Source organism: Sapajus apella, unplaced genomic scaffold (assembly GCF_009761245.1).
Source record: "Sapajus apella isolate SASKATOON/1434 unplaced genomic scaffold, GSC_monkey_1.0 scaffold3, whole genome shotgun sequence".
In the NCBI taxonomy this organism is placed as follows: Eukaryota; Metazoa; Chordata; class Mammalia; order Primates; family Cebidae; genus Sapajus; species Sapajus apella.
In genome coordinates this window covers 61056868-61071348 of record NW_022436943.1, presented here as the reverse complement: position 1 = coordinate 61071348, position 14481 = coordinate 61056868, and the positions used below count along the sequence as shown (strand labels likewise).

At 39.6% G+C, this 14481-nt stretch overlaps 1 protein-coding gene and 1 pseudogene across 3 annotated transcripts in view; both read left to right on the top strand.

The window, feature by feature from the left end:
* Positions 1-14481, top strand: part of FAM135B (family with sequence similarity 135 member B) — a 350423-nt gene that overhangs the window by 258658 nt on the left and 77284 nt on the right. The window lies entirely within an intron of this gene.
* LOC116534192 lies at positions 9486-10476 on the top strand (annotated as a pseudogene).

Genomic DNA, 14481 nt, shown 5'->3' with positions numbered 1-14481 from the left:
GTCCCTCAGTCATGTTCTTCTGAGAGCAGTGCAGTGACTTATTAAACCATGTGCACCCAAATCTATGTCTCACATCCTCTGTTGTAAGACCATTTGACCTACAATAATGTAAGTGCTATTCACTACCTAATCCCTATGCAACACACACACACACACACACACACACACACACACACACACACACACTGCACCTGCAAATTGAAAAATCTTTTTTTTTTTTTTTTTTGGCTTAAACAGCAAACATTTATTTTCCACAGTTTTGGAGGCTGAGAAGTCCAAGATTCAGGCATCTACCAGCCCAATGTCCCGTGAGGGCCCCCTTGCTAACTTGCAGATGACCACCTTCTTGTTGTACCTTCACATGGCAGAGAGCAGAAAAAGATCCATATCTGTTTCTCTTTTTCTGTTTTTCCATCTAATTTTCTGTTTATTTTTTAGTTGACAATTAATAATTGTGTATATTTGTGGGATACAGTGTAATTCTTTTAATCTATGTACAGATTAAATCAATGTAATTAACATAGCTATCTAATCTGTCACTCACCAACTTATCCTTTACTTTGTGGTAAGAATGTTTAAAATCTATTTTGTAGCAATTTTGAAATATACATTATCATTAACTGTGCTCACCATGCAGTGAAATAAATCACTAAAACTTCTTCTGTCAGTCTAACTGAAACTTTTTACCCTTTCACCAACTTGTCATTTTTTTCTCTCCATTCTTGCCTTCCCTGTTCTCCCCACCTCTGCCCAGCGAGTCTCGAATAACCACCTTTCTATTTTCTGTTTCTGTGAGTTTGACCTTTTCAGATTCTACATGTGAGTGAAATCGTGCAGGATTTGTATTTTTTGTGTCTGGCCTATTTAATAATGTCCTGCAGGGCATTAACTTCATCATGAGGTTCCCATCCTCATGACCTAATCCGACTCTAATTACATTCCAAAAGCCTTATCTCTGAATAAGACTTCAACATGTGACTTTGGGGAGACACAAACATTAAGTCTATAACATACGCCAACCAGATAATGGTTGTATTTTACCTGTTTAGGTGTAGCTGCACTGTAGTACTATTCTTCAATGCCGGTTCTTCATGATGTGGAACACTTAGTCACATAGAGCTTTAAAAATGTTTTGGTCTTGGCTCTGTCTAGCCCCTCTTGCACTGCCTGCGTGCATGTGCATGTGTGCACGTAGGAGTCCCGCTCTGTGTTTGATGCTGGATGACTTCCTGCCCACATTGTTCCATCTCAGCTGGGGCACCTATTCCTTTCTGAATGTGTTAACTACAGAGTGCTGTCAATCTTTGGTCTGCATTTATCAATGTTCTTCAACTGTGGTATTTCCCTAGCTTTAGCTTTTTTTTTTTTTTTAATTTTTTCAACTTTTACTTTAGATTCAGGGGGTACATGCCTAGCTTTGTTACATGGGTATAGTGCATGATACTGCGGTTTGGGGTACAGTTGATCCTGTCACCCAGATAGTGAGCATAGTATGCAACAGTTAATTTTTCAACCCTTGTGTCGCTCACCCTCTCTTCTAGTAGTCCCCAGTTCCTATTGTTGTCATCTTTATATCCATGTGTACCCAATGCTTATCTCCCACTTAAAAGTGAGGACATATGATATTTATTTCTCTGTTTCTGTGTTAATTTGCTCAGAATAATGGCCTCCAGCTACATGCATGTTGCTGCAGAGAAAATAATTTTGTTATTTTTTATGGCTGCTTAGTATTCCATGTTATATATGGACCATATTTTCTTTATTCCTTCATTGATGGCACCTAGGGTGATTCTATGTCTTTGTTCTTGTGAATAATGCTGCAATGTAACACATGTCTGCCGTACTAGTGCACAGTGCTCTGAGTAAGATATATGTCTGCGATTGTTTAATACTAAATGACCTTAGAGTCTTGGCCACCTCTACCCTTCAACCCATACCAAAGGATGCTTAAGAGCACATATCTTTCTCCATTTTCCACTTGTTTGTAAGCTGCTTCCAATGCCTGGGATACCCTTCAGGATCCTTATCTTATGAATTCTTATTGCTTCTGTAAGACTCTGCATGAGCATTCTTTCCTCCAAAGTCCCATCCTACTTCCCTCCCTCTTGCCTGACTCCTGGATGGTTTAGCAGGCCCGTCTCTGGGACCCAAATTTCTTTTTGCTCACTCCTGTCATTTCAACTGTTACAGTTCATTTTTACTGCTTATTTTCTTGCCAGTCTCTATAGTCAAGAGCTCCTGGACTACAACTGTTGGGGGAAGTAGTTTATTCTTCACTGTGCATTTTCAGACTAACAGGCATCCCACAGTGGAATAGTCATTGTCACGTGGATTTTGTTGTTCTCTCCTGTTTAACCCCATGACCACCCTTAGAGGGAGAGATAGCCATGGACATTTTGGAACAAGAAAACTGAGGTTCAGAAATAGAAACTAACTGGTCCTGTGTGACACAGTAGAGAAGCTACAGAAGACCAGTGTGGCAGGCACCCTCTAACACCTGTGCACCTGATCCTGGAATCTGAACATGAAATGGAACCAGTTCACAGTTGGAGGCTCATGTCCCTGACATTAGCCTCCTATACCCAAGCCTTGTCCATTCCATTGCCTCACCCCTACCAGCAGCTGCCGAAGGCAGTGTGTCTTTCTCCTAAATATAGGATAAAGAATTTCTGAACTTCTGTACTGACAGTTGTCTTGCTTGAGAAAATATAATCCATAATTGAAGAATAATTATTCATTGAACAGTTAAAAGACTTGTCATGGGTTGCTTGTCAGAATCTTTTTAAAAAATTCATTTTGTTTTTCTGCCTCTTAGGAATATCCTGGACTCAGATTTAAAACAGCAACAACAACAAGAAACCCACAAATTAACAAAACCCACTACATCTAAATCTAATTATTCTACTTACTAGCATTTGTCTTTGAGCAGGTTACTGAACCTCTTCAGCCTGGTCAGTAAATAACAGTTATATTTGTCCCTTTTTCTCTAATATATTCAGTAGCTTTGGGCCACCCTGATATATTCAATGCACTGTGTGAATCATTGGTAAAACTGCAGTGAGTGAGACAGATGATATCCTGGCTTTATGGACAGACAGGAATTTGGTGGAGAAGTTTTTCTTTTAGGGGGGCATATATAAAATAAATAGATAATTGTGCTGATTATTTATGGGTTGCAACTGTGATAAGAGTTAAGAAGCAATGGGCAGGTGATTGCTATTCGACCTTCTTTCTGTCATCCTACTATATCCCTTCTCTCTGCCACCGCCCGCTCCTACTCCTGTATCTGCCTTTGCTCCCCGGGCATCTCTGTCCTTACCCATGTGGCTTCTCTGTTTATCTCCTCACCTCTCAGTTGCCCTTCTGTTTCTGCCTCGTTCTCAGCTCCCCTTTTCTGTCTCTCTCTCTCCATCTCCTCCTTTCTTTCCTCCACTTCTCACCCCCTACTCCCTACATCATCTTCTTTCTCTTTGTAACTGTCCTTGCTGAGAACTCTATCATTGCTGCCATTTCTGAATTAGTTTCTATTGACTGATTTTTCTCTTTACATATATTTCATTTTCCTGCTTACTTGTATGCCTAGTAGTTTGCATTCAATGATAAGCGTTGTGGTTTTATATTTTTCAGGGCTGAATATGTATGGGTGTGTGTGCCTGCGTGTGCACACTCATGCATACATATGCATTCTTTAGCTCTGTAATTGGATGTGGTTACATTCCTTTTTTTTTTTTTTTTTTTTTGGATAGAGTCTTGCTCTGTCGCCAAGGCTGGAGTGCAGTGGCATGATTTCTGCTCACTGCAACATCTGCCTCCTAGGTATAAGTGATTCTTCTGCCTCAGCATCCTGAGTAGCTGGGATTGCAAGCACGTGCCACCACACCCAGCTAATTTTTGTATTTTTCGTAAGGTCGTGGTTTCACCATGTTGGTTAGGCTGGTCTCCAACTCCTGACCTTGTGATCCTCCTGCCTTGGCCTCCCAAAGTGTTGTGATCACAAGTGTGAGCCACAGTGCCTGGCCTCAAAGCTTGCTTTTTAAGATTTGTTAGGTGAGATCAGAGCAGATTTTATCTATGGCTAATTTTACCCAATTATTGAGGTAATGCCCTTCTGAGTTTTCTACTCAATATTCCATGAATTGTGAGGTTTTCAATTCTGATTTGTGATACATTAGTTAATTCTCAGTCCTGTCTGAGCTCTGGGAATTGTTTCTTTGGCTATTCAGTACTTTGTCCTGTGAACTCTAGCCTACCTAAACTTGCTTTAATTTGCATTCTATCTTCTCAAATCTGAGAGTAATATGGTTGAATCTGTGTCCCCACCAAATCTCATGTTGAATTCTTTTATTTATTTATTAATTATACTTTAAGTTCTGTGGTACATGTGTAGATTGTGCAGGTTTGCTACATAGGTATACATGTGCCATGGAAGTGGTTTGCTGCATCCATCACCCCATCATCTACATTAGGTATTTCTTCTAACGTTATCCCTCCCCAATCCCCCTACCCCCTACTATTCCTCCTCTAGCCCCCCACCCCCCAGGCCCCAGTGTATGATGTTCCCCTCCCTGTACCCATGTATTCTCATTGTTCAATACCCGCTTATGAGTGAGAACATGCAGTGTTTTGTTTTCTCTTCTTGTGTCAGTTTGCTGAGAATGATGGTTTCCAGTTTCATCCATGTCCCTGCAAAGGACATGAATTCATCTTTTTTATGGCTATATAGTATTCCATGGTGTATATGTGCCATATTTTCTTTATCCAGTCTGTCATTGATGGGCATTTTGTTGGTTCCAAATCTTTGCCATTGTGAACAGTGCCACAGTAAACATACATATGCATGTGTCCTTATAATAGAATGATTTATAATCCTTTGGGTGTTTACCCAGTAATGGGATTGCTGGGTCAAATGGTATTTCTATTTCTGGATCCTTTAGGAATCGCCACACTGTCTTCCACAATGGTTGCACTAATTTACACTCCCACCAACAGTGTAAAAGTGTTCCTATTTCTTCACAGCCTCTCCAGAATCTGTTGTCTCCTGATTTTTTCATGATAGACATTCTAACTGACATGAGGTGGTATCTCAGTGTGGTTTTGATTTGTATTTCTCTAATGACCAGTGATGATGAGCTTTTTTTCATGTTTGTTGGCTGCATAAATGTCTTCTTTTGAAAAGTGTTTGTTCATAATCTTTGCCCACTTTTGAATGGGTTTTTTTTTTTCTTATAAATTTGTTTAAGTTCTCTGTAGATTCTAGATATTAGCCCTTTGTCTGATGGGTGGATTGCAAAAACTTTTTCCCATTCTGTTGGTTGCTAGTTCACTCTATTGATAGTTTCTTTTGCTGTGCAGAAGTTCTTAAGTTTAATTAGATCCCATTTGTCTAAGAGGACACAAACAGATGGAAAAACATTCCATGCTCATGGTTAAGAAGAATCAATATTGTGAAAATAGCCATACTGCCCAGTGCAATTTACAGATTCAACGCTATCCCCATCAGGCTACCAATGACTTTCTTCACAGAATTGGAAAAAACCACCTTAAACTTCATATGGAACCAAAAAAAAGCCCACATAACCAAGACAATCCCAAGCAAAACAAACAAAAAAGCTGGAGGCATCATGCTAACTGATTTCAAACTATGTTACAAGGCTACTATAATCAAAACAGCATGATGCATGACATTGGTAGCAAAACAGTGGTATAGACCAATGGAATACAACAGATGCCTCAAAGGAATGCCATACAACTACAATGATCTGATATTTGACATACCTGAAAATAAAACAAGCAATGGGGAAAGTATTCCCTATTTAATAAATGGTATTTGGAAAACTGGCCAGCCATATGCAGAAAGCTGAAATTGGACCCCTTCCTTACATCTTATAAAAAAATTAACTCTAGATGGATTAAAGATTTAAACATGAGGCCTAACACCATAAAAACTCTAGGAGAAAACCTAGGCAATACTATCCAGGACATAGGCATGGGCAAGGACCTCATGAGTAAAATACCAAAAGCAATGGCAACAAAAGCCAAAATAGACAAGTGGGATCTCATGTTGAATTCTAATCCCCAGTGTTGGAGATGGTGGGAACTGCTGAGCGGTGACTGGATCATGAGGGTGGAGTTCTCATGAATAGTTTGTCACCATCCCCCTTGGTGCTGTATAGTAAGTGAGTTCCCCAGAGATCTGGTTGTTTGCAAGTGTGTGACAGTGACACCTCCCTGCTCTCTCTCTCTCTCTTGCTCCTACTCCTGCTTTTCTTTTTTTTTCTTCCATGACTATACATTTCCTGAGGCTTCTCCAGAAACAGAAGCCAGTATGCTTCCTGTAAAATACATTCAATTATGCATAACATGAGAGACGGGAAATGTGGAGTTTTGAATACTCCTTTGTTTTTGCTTATTTTTCAGGGAGAAAAGAAAATGATGCTGGTGGGGAGAATAGGTTGATATTTTAGAGGAAAAGATCACAGTTAAACCTTTTTTCTTTCTAAATTACCCAGTCTCAGGTATTTTCTTTATAGCAATGCAAGAAATGCCTAATTCAAAGAGTCTGCTAGAGTTTGCCTGGGTTTCACCTTTCTGCGTCACGGCCCGGAAACTCCCTTTAGGAAGTATATTAGAACAAACAATAGGAGGCCTCACTTCATTTTTAGTCTATGTAGCCTGATATCCAAAGCCTGAAAAACATGTTCACCTATATCATCTAGATTTTAGTTACTTCAGACAGGTGAGTATATTTGGACTCTGTTTCTTCTTGTTGGCTGAAGCAGTGGTCCCTCTCTTCCTACACTTTTTTTTCTTTTTAATGTGGGACTTTTGAACATTTATATACATGTAGTTACTTGTTGTTCTATTTCCTATTTTCTTATAAATGATGAGATGACATTTACACTGGCAGTATGAACACAGGGCTTGAAATAGTTATTTGCGGGGAGTTCTTGTGGTATAGAAGTGACAGCAGTTTTCAGGTTCAACTTCGCCACCAATAGCATCATTATCATCCCCTCATCTTCCTCATCGATACTTACCAAACACAATGTGTTAGTTATTTCTAGGCTCTGTGTATTTATTTACTCATTTAAATAAAATGACAACCTATAAGGCAAGTCATTAATAATCTCATTTTTAAGATGAAGAAACTGAAGCCCATAAAGCTCAAGGAATCAGCTGGTAAGCAGCCATGCAGGACACATGCCTGGACAGTGCGACTTCAGAGGCTCCAGGCTCAACAATGATGCTTTTTGCCTCTCTCTAGCAGTTGATCACAGAAGGACCTTCCCAAGGTGCCCCAGAGGAGAGGGTTGCAGGTCAGTTGCTGATTAGAGTGACATTTGAATTACACTTGCCTAGGGCTCAGAAAGAAACAGTGGGTCTGTCCTAGACTGCTGGCTAGAAAGGTGACCCAACCAAGAGTGCTGTAGTTATAATATTGTCACCTCTGGACAAACCATGCACTTCAAATGATATACCTGCTTTAGTGCCCACCATGTGCAATGCACCATGGGCCGTGGACCCAGATTGCTTGTGTTCTACCCTCTGCTCTGTTACTTTCTGCACATGAGTGTGCGTGCGTGTGTGTGTGTGCGTGCGTGTGTGTGTGTGTGTGTGTGTATGCGCATGCATGCACATGCATGCATATGTCTGTGTGATTTTAGGCAAATCACCCTATTTGTATATGAGTTAGTCATTTGTAAAATAGAAATGATATTAACAAGAACAATTAGTGTGTTTGGGGTGAGAAGAAAATGAGTTAATATATTAAAATCCATAAGATAATGCAGGGCAGAAGGTCAGCCTTTCATTAGCTGTTGTCTATGAATAGTTCATATGAACTGCTTATCATTAGTACATATGCATCTGTTTCTGTTTCTACCAGAACATGAGTCCTAGAGGGAAAGAGTGGACTAGTCAAAACGTGCATTTGCGGTTTTCTAAAGGAGAACCTGATCCATGCTAATGCAACAGAAAATGGGGGAGGGAGGTAAAGTGAGCCATTTAAGAGGGAGAATAAACAGGTGAGAGAGAAAAAAACATTCAAGGATGTCCCTGGTTTTCTGTTTTAACTAGTTGAGGAATAGGATGGCTTGGTCTATTTGTTATCTTAGACTATGTTTTTCTGATATTTTCTCCATCTCCAATTCAAATATTTACCCAGATTTTGTAATCCTCAATGTGTGATTGCCAAGAGAATTGCCCAGTGAATTCACTAGGGTTCTGGGCATTTGTTGGCGCCTGGTAGACTTCTGTGAAATGACTAAAGGCAGTAAATCGACACCTATGATGAAAGCTGTCAGGGACAGTTTCCAGTTTTAACAATGTTAGAAATCACAGGAGATCTGGAAATTGTGATCCTTTCTTCTAAAATATCAACCTGTTCTCCCCATCAATGTCATTTTCTTTTCTCCCTGAAAAATAAGCAAAACCAAAGGAGTATTCAAAACTCCACACTTTTCATCTCCCATGTTATACATAATTGAATGTATTTTACAGTTTCTATCATCTTGAAAAATCACTTTTCAAATATTGAAATAATAAAAGATCCATCTAGGAACAGTAGTGCAGATATTACCTTCTGTTCCCATGGAGACCAAATTACTAGCATTCAGCTGTGTGGTTATTAATGGCAGTTGCAGACACAGCGCACTCTGTGTTAGCCAGGTAAGTAGGCACATGATATTTATCATCACTTGCAAATGTGTTCAATTCACATCAACTTATGTTTATTGTTGGAATTTTAGAAATGGTTTTATTTTCTATTTTGGTTCAATTTCATTTTCTCAAGGAGTATATTACTAGTGCCTGGTAAGCAGTTTCTTGGCTGCATTGCCTTGTCTGATGGGACAGCATTCTATTCATAAATCTCTCTCTCTCTCTCTCTCTCTCTCTCTCTCTCTCTCTCTCTCTCCCCCCGTGTGTGTGTGTGTGTGTGTGTGTGTGTGTGTGTGTGTGTAAAGCCAGGAGAAGCAGGGCATTGAACAGGGTCTCTAGAGTGGCCTGTAGCGAACCTTAGAAGGCAAGAAATCCAGTACGCAGGTGAAAGGAAAGGAGAAGGGATATTTATTGAGCAAGTACTCTGTGCTGTATAAAGTGTTCAGTTTTTGCAAGCATCATCTTTTCTAACTTTTCTAGCATGCATGAACATTTCTAAGTATGAGTCCCACTCTGCAGAGGAGCCAACAGGGGACCTGAAAAGCTAGGCATCTTTCCTAAGGGAAATTAGAGCTCAAATTTTAGCCCACATCTGTAATTCTGAAGTGTTCACTCTTTGGTATGTGGGTGTTGTGCTACACTAATTTATGACTGTGAGCAGAACATATTGCTAGCCCCATGTGACTTCTATGGCCATTCTTATGGTTAATGTAGGTAGAGTGATTGACATATGGTAAATATTAAATAAACAGTAGCTCTTATCTTTTTCCTTCTCCTGCTTTTATTTTTCTCTTGTTTCTGTATAAATATTTTTATATAGCTTTTTTAGTATAGCTTTAATTAGAAGTAATAGTAGAATTAATTCTATCTTTGCTCCTATGCACAGACATTTTTTGGTTAATTCAAGAACTGCGTCTACATGGATTCAGTTTTTATTTTCCCCCAAAATCTCATTGCTCACACATTTGGAAGTCATCTTAGTTATCATGTTTCTGTAAATACTAAATTTTCACCCATTAAAGTCTACCAATTATACTTAGTGTGAAGAGGTGGGAGTTAAAGATGACTTCCATTAATAGTGTTATCATTTGGCAGAGAGAGGTAATTTTTTATACAGAAATAAGAATCCCTTATATTTAAGAGACGGCCTGAAAGAATCCCTCCAGTTTCTTGTCTATATCCCATGGCTGTTTCGTAGTAACATTCAGCTTTTCCTCTTCCTACTTTGTCTCCACTGCTACAAAAGCTCCATGAAGGCAATGAGAGGTAGGTCATGAACACTGAGACATCCTCAGCACCTAAGACATGGGCGGAAACTCACTGAATACTGTTGCGTAAAGATATACATCAGGTCTCTTGCTGCAGCAACGCAAGCGGGAGCACCAGGAGCCTGGGCTTGGAGCAGGACCATATGGCTTGTTTTAAGAAACTGGCAGACAAACCAGACATGGGAGAAATCACCAGCTTTGGTAAGGCCAAGCTGAAGAAAACGGAGACACAGGAGTTGAACACCCTGCTGACCAAAGAGACCATTGAGCAGAAGCAGAGTGAAATTTCCTAAGAGCCTGGAGGATTTACTGCCCCTGTCATCTTCGAGATCCCAGTCCTGATGTGGAGGAAGAGCCACCTGCAAGATGGACACGAGCCACAAGCTACACTGTGAACCTGGGCACTCCGCACTAATGCCACTGGCCTGTGGGTCTCTGAAGGGACCCCCCCCCCCCCCGCAATCGGACTGCCAAATTCTCTGGTTTGCCCCAGGATATTATAGAAAATTATTTTTATGAATAATGAAAATAAAACACACCTCGTGGCAAAAAAAAAAAAAAAAAAAAAAGAAAGAAATACATCAGAGAACAAATGGATAACTGCACATGGAAGGCTAGAGGAAATACTTTTTTCCCACTTTGCAGAGAACAATATTGGGATTCCAAATCAGTTTTTCCTACACTTAAGCTAAGAGCTTTTTCTGTTGTACCATTTTGTTGTCTAGATATGACCATCCAGAAATATATTGATAATTCTAGCCATGAAACACATTATTTCATTTAGTTACCATTTACATAAATATAGATTATGGGCAAAATTTCCAGACTCTTGACCTAAGTGGGCATGTTTCTCAGGTCTTAATGGCGATGATGTTGTTTATGATGGTGGCGATGATGCTGGTTAGGTTGGTGACAAGCAACACTTACAAAGATTATCTCACTTAACCTTTGCAGTTCTGAGGTGACATTATACTGCCATGTCTATCTGTCTATACTGTTGCTTCCATTAATAGTGTTATCATTTGGCAGAGAGAGGTAATTTTTTATACAGAAATAAGAATCCCTTACATTTAAGAGACGGCCTGAAAGAGAGGTAATTTTTTATACAGGAAACCAAGGTAGCAAAGGTTTGTGCTTTTTGACCAAAGTCACACAACCACACAGTGAAGCAGCTGGTAGACTCATAGCCCAAAATCCTGGAAAGCTTTGCAGTCTACTTATTATGAGCCCTCATGCCTCAGTTTCCCCTTTTATAAGATGGTTAGGATTGTAGCTGTCTTCCAAGAACATGGTTTAGGCTACATTAATATGCTTATTATGACTACTACCAAGTCAAAGATTCCTGTGATTTAACCTGAGTTTAGAGATCAGATTTTCACTCACCAACCTGCAACCCATCACTGGCTGTTTAACAGGGCTTAGAAATGGTTATGGCTTTCCAAGCACCATCTTGTTCATAAATACATCAGATGAGTCTAGGTATTTCTTGCCTAAATGACTGAGAAAGGCAGCACATCAGATAATTGACTTTTTGAAGCTTTCCCTTGGCCACTCTTTAGGATTCAGAATGAAGGTTCCTGGCTCAGAGAAGCATTACCCTACAGCCCTTACCTGCATCCTTTCCCTTTCTCCATTAGTGCAATGCCAATCTCACCGAAGACGGTCATCTGTCTTCACTGCAGGCTGAGGGCCTGGTGAAGGCAGACATGTGTGCCTTCATTCTATAACCTTCAGCATCTGCATAAGCCCCTGGAACTAAATAAATATCATAAGCATGAATGTTATTAAAATATAGTCTGAAGAAAGCTTATCTCAGAATTGATAAGATGTATCCTCTTTTATCTAACCATCCCCCCAATGGTTCTAAGTCTTATTGGTAGTGTCTTCATAAAAAATGTTATGGTAGTTATTTACATTTCAATTGGCAGCCAGCAACACGCTGCCACCATTCCACTGCAGATCTTCTACTCCTGGAGTAGACACAACAATGAAACCCTGTTGGAACCAAGTCTTCAGGTTGTTCCAGGTGCAGACATGCTCTCTGTCTGTAGGTGTAGTACCAGGTACACTGTACTGTTCGCTGTAATATAGTCTGTTCTGGATATTTATTATTGGAAATGAGTCTCACTTCTCACTGACTTTTGCCATCCCCTCTGCCTCTTTAATTGCTTTCTCTCGGTAGCACAGAGAATCCTATTCCATGCTAATCTCATTCTCATTCCCAAGAGAATGTTCAAAGAAACTGATGATTGCTCACGGCTGCCAGAATATCTTCTGGGGGCGGGGGTGCTTCTCTAATCTTTGCTTGGCATCACTTATAGGATCTGAGCCATTCACGGGTGGGAGGAGGGTGGGGAGAATGGAGTGCCTATGCAACCTTCCCAAGGTCCCTTAGTTGCACTTTCTGACAATTATCATTGATGCATCAATTAATGCAACATGATTTTGAGGTTCTATAGTGTTCTCTCTGCCCCAAAGCGCTTTCACCCTCTTGTTTCATTTAATATTTATAATAATACCTCTGCAACTTGTTAATTTCTAGCATAGAATGGAATCCTGGGGCTCAGAGGCTGAAAGTGACTTGCCTGGGATTGTCCATCTGTAAATATTAGATGCTGGATTCAAGACTCCAAGTCTAAAGTTCTCTTTGCTACATAATAGTTATTTCCAGGGATCATGGCGGTGAGTTTAATGATATAAGGGAAGTGGTTCTATGGCCAATATTCAGATCAGAGTCAATTAATAGAATAGCATTAACTAAAATATTATTTTGAATATTTACTATTTTCTATCTCCCATATTATGTTCTTGCACACATTATCTAATTTGCTCTTCACTAGCACCCTACCAGGAATCTATTAGTTATCCCTCATTTTAGAGATGAGGTAACTTAGGCATAGGGAGATGAGGAACTGCCCCAAGATTAGGTAGATTGTGAATGATGGTCCTAGGATTTGAGTCCAGGCTGTTAGACTCTAGATATTGAATCATATCTAGATATTTAATCATGCCTATCTTTGTGGGATCTAAATCATTTGAAAAAAAAAATCTGTTATTTGAGTCTCCAGAAAGCTCAGAATCATCCTCTATCCTTTCTTTCCCTTTGTATAGAAATAGTAATAGCATTGGAGTCGGGGAAATGGCAGAGCAGTTCCCAAGAGGAGATGGACTTTCTTTACTGGGATCTCTGTTGAGAAAAACCCTGGAACAATTACCTAGCTGGCTGTGCTATGGATTTGGTAAGGTGAAGACATAGAATAGAGATGCAGTTGAGTTGGGATGGGAGACTTGTGTCAGGGACAGCACAGGCTGGATTTGGAGAAATTGGGTCAATGTAAAACCACAGGAGGATGATCAGGCTTTGGTTCCAGGGTTAGGAAGGCCTCCACAACAAAGCCGTCCAGAACACCATGGAAAGCTATGTTGATTCCAGTTGGGTTGAGAGCAGACTTCCAGCCCAAGCCTTCAGGGCTACAGAAGCTCTCCTATCCATCAAGGTCTCCTGTCCATTGTGGGTGCCTGCTTGGTACTGTCCTCTAAGTGGGTTCCAGTCCAGTGAAGCTTGCTGCTTCCTCCCTACTCCTGAGTGAGTTCATTGGACTTTCCCTCCTTTGTAAAATCCCCAGTCCATTTTCATTTATTTTTACTTCTTGCATCATTCTAGTGCTTAAATACATCCTTCTCTTGCTTAAATCTATAAACAGCAATTTGCAAGGGAGATAAACTTTCTCCACATCTGATCCTTAACAAGCTAAAATTCTATCTCCAAAAGCTGTTTCTGCCAGATCCGAGAGCCAAGTCTTAAAGCAATCAAAGACATCAAGTTTTTTTTTTAAAAAAGAAATTACATAAAATTGAAAACAACACACAGAATTTAACCATCCTCTCCCATTCCTCCATCTGTTTGTCTCCTGTAACTCTGGACTGTGGCTTAATTACAAGGGAAAAAGAGAAGATATTCTGTTGACATTATAATGATATTAATAGAAAGAATTAACCCTAATAATGATAATAATACCTATTACTTAATTTACTCTGACTACTATTTATGTAGTGATCATATGGTGCACTTAATACATACCCGACATGTATTTTATTCTATAATTTAATCTTGTCAACAATCATATCCAGTAGGTGGTATTGCATTCCAAAATTGTATTTGTAGTTCTATTCAGCATTTTCACATGAAGGCAGGAACTCTCAGGAGTCACTTCTTAGCGATGATCTCAGAGTTTACAACTTACAAAGCCAGTATATGAGTCTAGGTTGAACCTGACGGTGGAGCTCACACTCATTTTACTTAACAGATAATGTCTCACATTTTTTAAAATATCACACATAGTGATTCTTTAGTAATTTTTAAGGCACATATGTACACATTAAATTGGAGACTAGTAATTAAAAAAATATATATCTGATCTCCACACCACACTATAAAAATAAGACATTCATCAGAAAGGTGTTTATGGTTTTATAATGATCTGACAACTAAATTGCTTGTTCAGTGTGAGTTGTGTAATGTTGTTCCCAATTAGATTAAATATTAAGAATCCAA